This window comes from Prinia subflava, assembly GCF_021018805.1.
Source record: "Prinia subflava isolate CZ2003 ecotype Zambia chromosome W unlocalized genomic scaffold, Cam_Psub_1.2 scaffold_37_NEW, whole genome shotgun sequence".
NCBI classification, from domain to species: Eukaryota; Metazoa; Chordata; class Aves; order Passeriformes; family Cisticolidae; genus Prinia; species Prinia subflava.
The window spans coordinates 2482696-2496014 of NW_026960612.1; the positions used below are offsets into that span (position 1 = coordinate 2482696).

Sequence of the window (13319 nt, forward strand, 5' to 3'; positions counted from 1 at the left end):
AATCACCAGGACAACATGATCCTGGACTGTGCCAGGGGCACATGTGCCAGAGAGCAAGAGCAAAATCAGAGGGTTCAGCAGCAGCTCCCTGCATCCCAGTGGAGTCCTCCTGGTCTCTGACTATTCAACTTCTCAAAGCATACAAAGGAGCTTACTGGGGTGTAATGGCAGGATCACAGACTGTAGGTAACTGTTTCAGAAGGGAATGGTACAGGCTCTCTTCCAGTAGGTGGTTTTCCATGACTGTGGGCAATCAGAAGGAAAATAATTCGTAAACCACAGTTATTGAGATGATGTATATTTGTTTTCTAGCTCCTGGTAGACAGCTTGAGCATGAAAAACCTTGTGCCAAGGCAGCAGATGGATGGATCATCATAAAAGTTGGGGCATGTCAGGCGAGTTCCCCATTGGCTTTACACTACGCACAGTTTTGTCCTTTATTTTCACTTTCACTTTTCCCAGTTCATGGTATTGGCAATAATCATGTCAAAATGCTCAAGTGCAAGTTGCCATCCCAGGGAGCTTGCTTTTCCTTTGGAACTGTAAAATAAGATATTATTAAAAGCCCAACCTGTACTGCTGCCTGACAGTGCCACTAAATAGAGATATTAACTAATTTGTATGCATTTAAAAACCTGTTCAGTGTTTTTCCCAAAGCTCATATCAAATCTTTTGGGGGACATGTTGGGAGAATTTGACAATAATGACTATATATTAGAGAAAATGCATAGCAACAGTATTGAATATGTTAGGGAATTTGTACTTTTTTTTTTCTTCTTCTTCTTCTTTTTTTCTTTTTTTTTTTTTTTTCTTTTTGGGAAAGGAGGTATCTACAGTACATTGCTTTGCTTTATATTCTCCCCAAAGCATCAATTGGGAAGAAGTTTCACAGAACATGCATTTAAGGAATAGAAATGAGAACTATTGCTTTATAATGCAGGCATGAAGGTAAAGAGATAACTGATCTAATTTCTGTACAGAAATGTGTAACTAGAGGAAAAAAAAAAAAAAGGAGGATTTGGAGAGTTTGGTTTAGAAAGACGTTTTTTCCTGCAGGAAAAGTTGAAGATTTGTGCTGGGCTCTGTGTTGTAGCCAAAGAATTTTTTTGGGAAAGCAGGAGTCCACTGAGCTGCAACCTGGATAATCTGTCCATGAACAGCCAGAAGTTAACTGTAACTCTGATAAAACAAGCTTTAAATTGCCAAGGGGTTCAGTGTCCCTGGTTTTCAGTCTTGCAGAAAGATCAGGAACAAGGCTCTAAATGCCATTGGAGGCTTGTCATGTAGTTTTTATTTGTAAGATAATTGTGAGCTGGAGTCTAGTTTTGGACATTTGTACTCAATGTTAACATCTCTCATTTTATTGTTGACCTCTTTTAGATATGAGGTTTTGCATGGATTAAACTAGGATATAACAGTTGTTTAGTCTTCTGTTCAAAATAAGTGTATTTAAAGAAAATAAGCTGTATTTAAATGAAGGACAGTAAGGGGTGTATACCCAGAGGGGCTGTCACTTCAGGTAAGTGTGAAGGTAAGTTCTGTAGCAAGCTAAAAGCTAACACTGAGAGCTGGTTTCTTCATGTGTTAGTTTTGCTCACCACTCAGTATAATCAGGAATCCAGGAACTGTTCAACCTGACTCAGAAGAACAAAAGCTCTTTTGAAGCATGCTGTATAAGAATGCTGATAGCTTTTTCAGGATTTATTATATATCCTGTAATATAAAGGGAAAGAATGACTCCAACCTGCATTCAGCACGTAACAGTAAACACTAATGTTGTTATTTACCATCTTCCAAAAATATATACATTCAGTAATGACATGTAGGCCTGGATGACTGAGTTAATCTTTACACCTGGATTTATGAACCTGTTAACAAGTCTTCCTATTGTCTCTGAAGGAGGGGGCCATAAACACTGTAATTTAATCATAAAGCTTTTGACCTTAGCACTATCTATGGGACTCCTTGTTGCTTGCTGAGGGTGTACAGGAGTACGCTTAAAAGTCAGTATTGCAAAAATATGTTTGCTATGAATTAACATTTGAGTGAATTTTGGCAGCTACTTTATGTCTGGTTTTGTCTGTTCCCTGGTACAAAACTTTATCTGGAATATCTGAGAGGAGTTACATTCATACTCTAAACACAAAAGTATTCAGTGAAACAGAAATACATATGTCGTGGTTTGAAGGGAAGTGAGTTTTTTTGGAAGTAGTGGTCAAACCAATTAGTCTTTAGATCTGAATATTGGCACCTTTGTTGGCCACTAAGAGGTGGACACGCCTCTGAGGACACGAGGGGTTAAAAGCCGGATTTCCCAGCAGGACTCTCTCTTTTTCCTGCTCTGCTTTCGGAGAGGGAGCGTCTTCTCCTCTCCCCTGTCCGGGCCTGGCTAGGCCGGGTGGGGGAGGGGAGCAAGGTGGGCCTGGCTTAGCAAGGTGGGCCTCGGGGTGGGGAACAGAGGGAGCTGGAGTGGAGCTGGTCCAGCTTCCATCTAGAATGGAGGGGTGGAGGGAGAACTTTGGAGGTGCCTTCCGTCCCCCTCCCTGTCCCATCCCGTTCCCCCCCCCTTTCCCCCCCCCGGTCCCGTCTCTCTCCTCCCCCCACAGAGAGAAGGTGCCGAGTTGGAGCTGCTTGTGAGAACTGCAGTGTCTGCGATCGCCTGTGCCTGACCTTGGTGGTGGGAGATAAAGCTTTTAACTCTTTCTAAGGCAGAAGAGAGTTATCCCTGGACGCTGTATTCTCATGGTTGGTGGTTTTGGGAGAGAGAGGACAGCCTGGGACCGAGAGGGTGATGTGAGATGAAAAGAAGCCCCTTCGATTGCCGGAATGAAGAGGAGTGGCTTATGAAGCTGGACTTTTCTTGCATAATGATAGCCATAGACGGACCCTGGACCCTCCTGACTATAAATAAGACTGTGTTTGGGTGGATGTTTTTGGCTCAAACCCAGAGACGTTTTGGCCTGCTTCGTGGAGCCCCCGGCCCCAGGGGTAAATGGGGGGGACCTGAGTCCCAAAATGAGAAGATGGCTGGTTTTTGGTACTTGGCCAAAACATCCTTAAAAAGAGCCCTGTTGCAGTGCAGGTCCATGGACGGCAGTGAGAGTGCCGGACATGGAAAGGAGGGTGTCACCCTGGCAGACCCTTCCAGGCAGTGCCATGGGTGACGTGGGAACACGGGATGGTGGACCTGTGTTTCCTGTGGGGGGGGGGTCTGTGGTGCGAGGGAGACTCCTCTCATCCTGGATGAAATGTGGATTGTCTGAATTTTAAAGGATGATGGTTTGGATTAGGAACCCAGGGTTGTTGAGGGATTAAGCAAGTAGATGAAGGTAATGTGCCGGAGTCAACTGAGTGAGCATGTATGGAATGGAATTGGGGGGAGGAGAAGCAGTGTTTTGGGAGGTTTTCTCTTCTGCTTTTGGGTGGTTGGGTTTTTCTTTCCTTTTCTATTGTCCATTGTTATGTAATATAATAAATTGTCTGTCTGTTTCAAGAAGTAGGCCTGCTCTGCTCTGTTCTTGACCACATCTCACAGCAGTTCATTAGGTAAAATATATCCTCATGGGTGCATTGGCGTTTTGTCTAATGTCAACCCATGACATTTTTGGTTCCCTGGACCGGGAAATCGAGATTTTGTAAGATGAAAACTGTGAGATGGGATCAAAGAGGAACAAGAGCAAAGCATGAAATAGGTGATAACATAAATGTATGAATGTAATGTTGGTGTTAGTTTATAAATATGTGTCCTCAGAGGGCGAGGGGTGGAGTGTCGTGGTTTGAAGGGAAGTGAGTTTTTTTGGAAGTAGTGGTCAAACCAATTAGTCTTTAGATCTGAATATTGGCACCTTTGTTGGCCACTAAGAGGTGGACACGCCTCTGAGGACACGAGGGGTTAAAAGCCGGATTTCCCAGCAGGACTCTCTCTTTTTCCTGCTCTGCTTTCGGAGAGGGAGCGTCTTCTCCTCTCCCCTGTCCGGGCCTGGCTAGGCCGGGTGGGGGAGGGGAGCAAGGTGGGCCTGGCTTAGCAAGGTGGGCCTCGGGGTGGGGAACAGAGGGAGCTGGAGTGGAGCTGGTCCAGCTTCCATCTAGAATGGAGGGGTGGAGGGAGAACTTTGGAGGTGCCTTCCGTCCCCCTCCCTGTCCCATCCCGTTCCCCCCCCCTTTCCCCCCCCCGGTCCCGTCTCTCTCCTCCCCCCACAGAGAGAAGGTGCCGAGTTGGAGCTGCTTGTGAGAACTGCAGTGTCTGCGATCGCCTGTGCCTGACCTTGGTGGTGGGAGATAAAGCTTTTAACTCTTTCTAAGGCAGAAGAGAGTTATCCCTGGACGCTGTATTCTCATGGTTGGTGGTTTTGGGAGAGAGAGGACAGCCTGGGACCGAGAGGGTGATGTGAGATGAAAAGAAGCCCCTTCGATTGCCGGAATGAAGAGGAGTGGCTTATGAAGCTGGACTTTTCTTGCATAATGATAGCCATAGACGGACCCTGGACCCTCCTGACTATAAATAAGACTGTGTTTGGGTGGATGTTTTTGGCTCAAACCCAGAGACGTTTTGGCCTGCTTCGTGGAGCCCCCGGCCCCAGGGGTAAATGGGGGGGACCTGAGTCCCAAAATGAGAAGATGGCTGGTTTTTGGTACTTGGCCAAAACATCCTTAAAAAGAGCCCTGTTGCAGTGCAGGTCCATGGACGGCAGTGAGAGTGCCGGACATGGAAAGGAGGGTGTCACCCTGGCAGACCCTTCCAGGCAGTGCCATGGGTGACGTGGGAACACGGGATGGTGGACCTGTGTTTCCTGTGGGGGGGGGGTCTGTGGTGCGAGGGAGACTCCTCTCATCCTGGATGAAATGTGGATTGTCTGAATTTTAAAGGATGATGGTTTGGATTAGGAACCCAGGGTTGTTGAGGGATTAAGCAAGTAGATGAAGGTAATGTGCCGGAGTCAACTGAGTGAGCATGTATGGAATGGAATTGGGGGGAGGAGAAGCAGTGTTTTGGGAGGTTTTCTCTTCTGCTTTTGGGTGGTTGGGTTTTTCTTTCCTTTTCTATTGTCCATTGTTATGTAATATAATAAATTGTCTGTCTGTTTCAAGAAGTAGGCCTGCTCTGCTCTGTTCTTGACCACATCTCACAGCAGTTCATTAGGTAAAATATATCCTCATGGGTGCATTGGCGTTTTGTCTAATGTCAACCCATGACAACATATAAGCTACACAGTTATTTTTGCTCTCACAGCCAGGGGTTGGAAGCAGTTCCAATCATGACCAATAATAGCTGAGCAAACCTCAGTCTGGAACATTAAGAATTTCTTTGCACTCTTAGTAGATAATTATAAATTTACTTATTGAAATGATTGATAAATTAAACAGTTGCATAGATGTTTGCAGAATGGTGTTTGCAACTAGAGTTTTGCAGAACAAAATAATTCTTTTGGCAGTGATAGAAAACAAAATACATTCGAGAAAACTACAATTGGTCTCAGACATTCTGCAGATGGAAAGAGACTATTACACCATGGGATGTGTTATTTACTGAGAATCAGTTTTTCCAGCTCCAGTTGTGGACAAAAGAGAAAATTTAAACTGATCAAAAATTACAGAGCTGTAACTGTGAGGTTTAAACTGCAAGTAGGTGGAAGCTCAGAAATGAAAAAGCCATTTCCACATGGCTGAATTGAGATAATGACTAGGGATGAGATCCCTTTGACACAACCTTGGTCCAAGCAAGGAATTGCTTAGAGGGGGTTGAAAGAGCCAAATTTATGGAGTGCATAGGGAGAAGGAGAAGACAAAAGGGTAAAGTTAACTGCACTGTTTCAGACCTCAGCAAAACCTCTGGATGTCAAGGAGATGCATTGTGAAAGCTTTGGTCATACCCTCTTCTGCCAGATATTTCTATTATCTCCGGTTTCAAGAGATTTAAAAAGGAAACTTTGGAAATGTTGTGTTAGCTAACACTGCTGACCAAGATTTGTGGGATTTTTTGGTCAAAAATATGGTGAACTTTAAAAGTAAACTTTGAAGGGGGTTTTATAGATCTGTTTGATTTCCACATGAGTTCAAAGATTGGCCATCAGGGACAGATCATGACTACAACAGCAAAGCAGCAAACACTGCCTCTTACCTTGTCTCAGAGGGGTAGGATGTTCATGTTTGGAGCAGAAGGCCTCCTAAGACTGCTCTATGTTCATCTCTTTCAGGACACCACTGTTCCTGAGCCCTTGCAATATTAGAGTATTTATCTTTAAGAAGATCTGATAGAGCAGGATAGTACTCTCATTCTCATTTTACAGGTGGTGGAATCAGGAAGAGAATGTACTGTGGAAGAAGCATGTTTGAGGCAGAAAGGTGAGTCTCATTATTTCACAGTTTGCCCACATGGAACACATGTTCCAGGAGGTAAGTCGTTTGGGGGCTCAGATTAATATACTGATTTAAAATGTGTTTTCCAAAAGAAATGGACATTATTTATTTTCATTACTTTCCAGATGTGCTGGTTCACAGTGAGTAGTTTGGACAGCTTTATGGACTGCTTCTTCTCCAACCCTGCTATACTCTTCCATGAAAATATGCCACCTCTTCCACACTTAACGTCTCTCTCTTCTATCACCTCTTAATGCTTCTCTGCCATTTTTATCTGCACTGAAAATGTTGGTTACATTTATTCCTCTACTAATTACTCCACTTGCAAAAATTTAATTGTGAGCCTTTCCTTAAGTATCTTGGCTCACATGCTTTCAACTTGAGTCCTCACAAAATTACAGGGCTCCTTTCTCCTCAGTCACATGTTTCAGCTGCTTTTTACTCTCACCTCTGTTATTTGTGGACCTTTCCCCTCCAGTTCCTCCCTCTGCTCACTGGGGATGCTTTCTCTTTTGTCTTTGTGAGATGCTGTCACACAGCTCTAGCAAGCCATGTGTGAGAGAGATTCATTGCAAACTAATGATAGTCCCTGTGTTTATTTGAGTTGCTGTCATGTTTAGTCTCCATCAAGGTAGGGTGAGTGGCTGCATCACTGCCTCTCACTTATGAGCTTGTGTTAAATGTTATTTTCAGCATGTGTTATAAAACATCACATGGTGAAGATAAGCCATTTTGTTAGTTCTGAAACTTGAAACCCCTGTCACCAGACACGAGAAAGAAGCCCACATAGGTTGTGTAAATGACTTTGTTATAGCCAACCTAGATGCTGAACCCACAGATTTGTGCCATTGTTAACTGCTTAAGCAGAAGTTCCTGGCAGGAAATTTCACACTGACAGCACAGCATAGCTTGGTTTATTATGAAGTCAGGTGGTAACAGCATCCAGTTTTGTCCAGCAAGCACCCACAGCTCTTCCCTCTCCTGCATATTAAAACGTACTCCTGCTGTAGACAGCAGCTCATGGACAAAAGCCATATTGACTGATGTCCTAATGCATTATTGAGCAGCTGGACAGGGTCATCCCTGGGTACAGCTTAGATATTGGGTGTGGCAATAGTAAGGAGAAGGGGAACTTGGGAAGATTTCATTGGAGTCAAGATCCAGCTTAAAGTAGACAGCTCATAATGATGGTGCTTGTCTAAAGAATCAGATAGTCATGAGAATATGTCAAAGGATATATCAAGGTAGCTGTGGAGCTGCTTTGTCTTCAGTGGCTCATGAGGGAAGGGGACAGACAACACAGCTAAATTAGAGCAAGGAAGCTGTGGTGCAACACATTAATTTCTTTGTAGCTCTCTCTGAACAGAGTAAATAACTCTAACATCATGTTTAGGGAAATAATAATCTTTATTGTTGCTCCAGGACTTCTCTGATGCTGAATGATTTCAAGGTGTCGATGTAGCCTACTCAACTCACTGGGACACTTTGGTTTCACTCCTCAACCTTCTGACATCTTGCCCAGTTTAGATGTTCCTCAGTATTAAGAGGATCCTCCCCATAAAGATGAAAGGATTGGCAGTACAAAACATCTCTTGGGGAATGGCATTACCCTCCAGCAAGTAAAAACTTCCTTGGCAGAACATCAGGAAGCAGACTGAAATTTGGCAATCCTCTATACTTCAGAGAAAAAGCCTTCTGTCCACCTCACGTGTGGGACAGGTAAGGTTTGTATCCATCCTAGCACGCCGTGTTTCAGAAAACCCCTCCTGTGACTCAGGATTGCATCAGTCAGGGAAAGGGCTCCCCAGAGAAGGGGCAGCTGATGGAGAATTGCTTTGCCAACTTGTCCATTTTTGGGGAGGAAGTGGGATGAGCTGCTGGTTTAATGTTGTGTTGTTTCCATGTCAGGCAGGTCCAGCAGAGGGGCCTTTCACACAGAGGAGAGGCAGCCTTGGTGTGCAGCTCCCAACAGGCAGGTGCGAGTGCTCCTGCAGCAGGAAACAGCAGTCTCACCAGAACCCACTTACGGTATCCAGTAAGTAAACACAGCCATGGGTTTATTGCATTAAATTTGCCACGCAGGAGACATTTCCCGTTTTTATTTGTGGCTGGGCCAGTCATCTGATGCAGAATTGTTATGTCTGTTAACAAAACGTTCCTCTGTTGTTACTCCACCTTCCCAGTCATAGGATGTTTCAACAACTGCTATAAAATATGCTCACACTGATGAAATGCAACAGCAGTGATATGATCTTGGAAGAACCAATTATACAAAACCTTGAAGTGTTTTAGAATTACATTTATGCAGCACCTAGAATTGACCCTTTATAACAAAACAAAACCTCTATTTGTGGCTCTGATGTCTTGTTTGATTGTTAAGTTAGATTCCTACACATGGAAAATTAAAACCCCATGAATTAAAATTGTTCATTTGTGCAACCAAGGCCTCAGTGAATAAGAGAAGCTTATGACCTCATTTTTGACTGCTAAACCCCACTCCCTGCAGCCAGCCCCACTATGGGTGCCTTACCATCCTCAGATTTCATTTATATGTCCCAAAGTCATGCTTCACAACAACTGTAGCCAGATATTCTCTGTGCAGAACCATGACCAAGTCTTCCTTGCTTATGACTTGCCTTTATTAGACATTCACCCATTAACATTTTTTTAAAAACTTGGTTATTTTCTTTAATGCAGAGGCATATCTGAGTAGTGAAAAAAAAATTAATGTATTTTCAGATATTTCCAGCATGGTTGAAGGTTTGATATAGCTAATTTTAGGTGCAGAGTGAGAAATGAAAGTTCTGCAAGGTGACTTCTACTGTGGAGCAACCCTGGCTGTTGATATCCAGATGTGATTTCCACTGGCTTTGTCTGTCCCTGTGCAATGTGTATTTTGATCTGATGCTTGTGATTAATTTTCTAAGATTTCTATATACTGATGCATAAACAGCAGTAAGCATTTGTTATGGGTTAACACAGTTTGGTTTTTAGTTGAAAAAGAATAGGGACTATTGCCCTGTCAGGACCTTGGATTTCTTTAGAAAAGCCAAGGACCTATCAAGGGTCAGATCTTGACTACTGGCATGTGGTTTGATCACGGAGAAAACAGAACTGAACTGTTATAAATGCCAATCCAATAGTCCAATTAAAATATAATTTAGTTTATTAAAAGATCAAATTACAGAATTTCGGTAAAAACCCTCAGAGCAGTTACGTTGATGATTGACCCACGGAATCGTCAAGGGTGAACTGGGACGCAGTATCTGGCACACTGCTGTCCCCCCAAAGTTCACAAATTTGCCTGGTTCGGGGCTCGGGTTTTATACACTTTATTTTGCCCCTGGCATAAGATTTCCCCACAGTCTCTTTGTTCCCGGGACTGGTTATTCAAATTCATAGTCGTCTCCAGTCGGCTGAAAAGATTTTACTCTGGTACTGCGAGGTGTCAATTTCGGGCTTCCTGTGGGTGAATGGAAACTGAAATTTATGAATGGAAAGGCATTCTTCTCTAGGGATCTGGGCGATGATGGGGCTCTGATGGCTCTGCTGCCCACAGGAGGAGAACTGATTTCTTATCCTAATGTGTCCTTCTTTCAGATGCCAATCTCCTCATCTCCAGTTCTCAGCACCTTATTGTGTCCCCCAGAATAGCAGTTACTGGGTGGTGCTGCCTAGGAATGCTAATTCCATGGCTGGCTGGAATTTAAGTTACAATTTATTTTATATTTTACCAAACCATGATTTTATTATGTTATTATCCCCCAAAAACACAAATTAACCTGCTACATTTATTACAGAACTTTTGGTAATACCCATATAAAACTGAGGCTTTGTTCGAGCCCTCCCTTTTTTCTCCTGGTGAGCCACCAGGTAACATTGTGGGCAGCAGCAGGGCCCGGCTTAGGCCCACTCTGCCTTGGGCAGCCGGGCTGGGCCTGGCCAGGTCTCCAGGAGCAGTTGCCATGGGGAGCGGGCTGGCTGGCTGAGCCCCTTTTCTCCCCGGCTGCTGGCGGGAGAGACAGGTGGCTCTGGCTTGGCAGGGCTGCCAGAGTGCTGGAGGCCGCGGCAGAGGGGGCCAGGCCACGGCCAGGCCCGGTAGCAGCCGGCAGCGAGGAAGGAGAGCTTGCAGACTATGATGGCAGTCCCAAGCCGAGCTATCATAGATCAGATCACAGAATCACAGAATCAGTGTTTTGGGTTGAAAAATGTAACCAAAAATGTTCATTCTATTTTCATCTGTTGAAACCCATTGGGAGATATTGTTCTTCTCTCCTGCTCCATCCATCCTACTCCTGCACCCATCCTCCTCCGTGGGACATCACCTGTGAATGGGCCATTCAAGGCCTCTCACATGACTGACAACATTACTTCATTCTATAGTGAGATGCTCCACTCAGTGGGAGGAGCCAAAGCCTTTCCACCAGGATAAAACCAGCAATTCCAAACACTAATGCAGCTGGTTTTCCACTGAATCCTTGGAGGAAGACCAGACCCATCTCGTCAGCACTGTCTCAGGGTTATTGATTCCCTGAGATTCTCCTTGGGGTTGCTGTTCCCCAAGGTAATAAGGGTTCTCCCAAGGTTGCTGTTCCCTGGGAGTTTCCTCGGGGTAGATGTTCCCAGAGGTAATAAGGTTTTCAGTCTTCTCTTCGCCCTAGGTGTTTCACACCGAAGCCAGAGACGACAAGTTGAGTCCAGTAGTTCGTGTTATCAAGGCTGTTTATTCTTAATTATCTATCAGTTCTTGTCCAGCTTTGCAAGGCGTCCCCAGCAAAGCAAGACACGCGGCTGGACTGGGGCGGATCAGAGAGCCCCGCACCTTAAGTACGGTACCCTTGACCCAACCACTGTCCGAGACGTATTTTTTATTTACAAAATTTTACCAATACCTACTACCTATACTAACATGTCAGTTCTACTCTAAGCCAATCTCTAAAATCCAACTCAGCACAAGATGGGGGACGAGGGCAAGAACAAGGAGGACAGGGGCCACTCCCCAATTCCTCCATCTTGCCTCTTCAGCCCCATATACTAAGAATCCTAATTTCTATATTTATATTCTATAATAAACCAGCTACTACTTATTTTAAATTCTTAGGGTTTGTGATTCTTCCTGCATGTGAGTGTTCACTCCCATGGACAGGAGTCAGAGTCAGTGTCCTCCTGGGATCTGTGTGGGTCTAACTGACCCCCCTGTACAGATCCTAGACCCCCCTGTCCAGTCTTCAAACCCTCCAGGGCGGCCAGAGGGATATCCTGGACTCCAACACACTGGACCCTTTTCTTTTTTCTACAGAATCATCTCTACTTCACAGAACAACATCTGTTATTCCAGGAGGACCTATTTAGACTGCTTCCAACCCTGACAACAGGGTGTCAGGTTGTATCTCTGACTCTGTCAGGGTTTTCTAGGACTTTTGTTTGTTTGCTTGTTTGTTTTTTGTACTACTTCATTTGTATTTTTTTAATATTCCTAGTAAACAACTGTTATTCCTATTCCCATATTTTTGCCTGAAAGCTCCTAATTGCAAAATTGTAATAATTTAGAGGGAGGGGGTTTTTACATTCTCCATTCCAAGGGAAACTCCAGTTTTCCCTGACAGATACCTGTCATTCCAAACCAAGACAAACAGAATCACAGAATTAGTAGGTTGGAAGAGACCTTCAAGATCATCAAGTCCAACCCATGCCCTAACACGTCAACTAAACCATGGCACTAAGCGACACATCCAGTCTTTTTTAAAACACATCCAGGGATGGCCACTCCACCACATCCCCGGGCAGGCCATTCCAGTACTTTATTACTCTCTCTGTGAAAAACTTCTTCCTAATATCCAACTTATATTTCCCTTGATGCAGCTTGAGACTGTGTCCTCTGGTTCTGTCAGTTGTTGCCTGGAGAAAGAGATTGACCCCCATCTGACTACAACCACCCTTCAGGAAGTTGTAGAGTACGATAAGGTCACCTCTGAGTCTCCTTTTCTCCAGGCTGAACCCCAGCTCCCTCAGACATTCCTCATAAGGTTTGTGTTCCAAGCCCCTCACCAGCCTCATTGCCCTCCTCTGGATGTGCTCAAATGCCTCAACGTCCTTCTTAAACTGAGGGGCCCAGAACTGGACACAGTACTCAAGGTGCGGCCTCACCAATGCCGTGTACAAGGGAAGAATGACCTCCCTGCTCCTGCTGGCCACACTGTTCCTGATACAGGCCAGGAGGCCATTGGCCTTCTTGGCCACCAGGGCACACTGCTGGCTCATGTCCAGCCAGCTGTTGACCAGTACCCCCAGGTCCTTATCTGCCTGGGCACTGTCCAGCCACACCGTCCCCAGCCTATAGCGCTGCAGGGGATTTTTGTGGCCAAAATGCAGGACTCGGCACTTGGACTTATTAAACTTCATCCCATTGGACTCTTCCCATCCATCCAACCATTCCAGGTCTCTCTGCAGAGCCCTCCTACCTTCCAACAGATCAACACATGCTCCCAGCTTAGTGTCATCTGCAAATTTACTAATGAAAGATTCAATCCCCTCATCCATGTCATCAATGAAGATATTGAATAAAACAGGCCCCAGCACAGATGCCTGAGGGACACCACTGGTCACTGGCCACCAGCTGGATGCAGCACCGTTCACTACCACTCTCTGGGCTCTACAATCCAGCCAGTTCCTAACCCAGCAGAGTGTACCTGTCCAAGCCTCGGGCTACCAGCTTTTCCAGGAGTATGCTGTGGGAGACAGTGTCAAAGGCCTTGCTGAAGTCCAAATAGACAACATCCACAGCCTTTCCTGCATCCACCAGGCTTGGTCATAAAAGGAGATCAGGTTGGTCAAATATGACCTACCCCTCCTAAACCCATGCTGGCTGGGTCTGATACCCTGCCCATCCTGTGAGTGCTGCATGATAATACTCAATATAAACTGTTCCATGACCTTACCAGGGACTGAGGTCAGGCTAACTG

General features: G+C 45.0%; 1 long non-coding RNA gene across 1 annotated transcript; it reads left to right on the forward strand.

Moving 5' to 3' along the window:
• The first annotated feature begins 2442 nt into the window (after positions 1-2442).
• On the forward strand, positions 2443-5090 carry LOC134565172 (uncharacterized). Its single transcript, XR_010083796.1, has 2 exons — positions 2443-4029; positions 4201-5090. It is a non-coding gene; the product is annotated as an uncharacterized LOC134565172 (long non-coding RNA).
• Positions 5091-13319: the final 8229 nt, after the last annotated feature.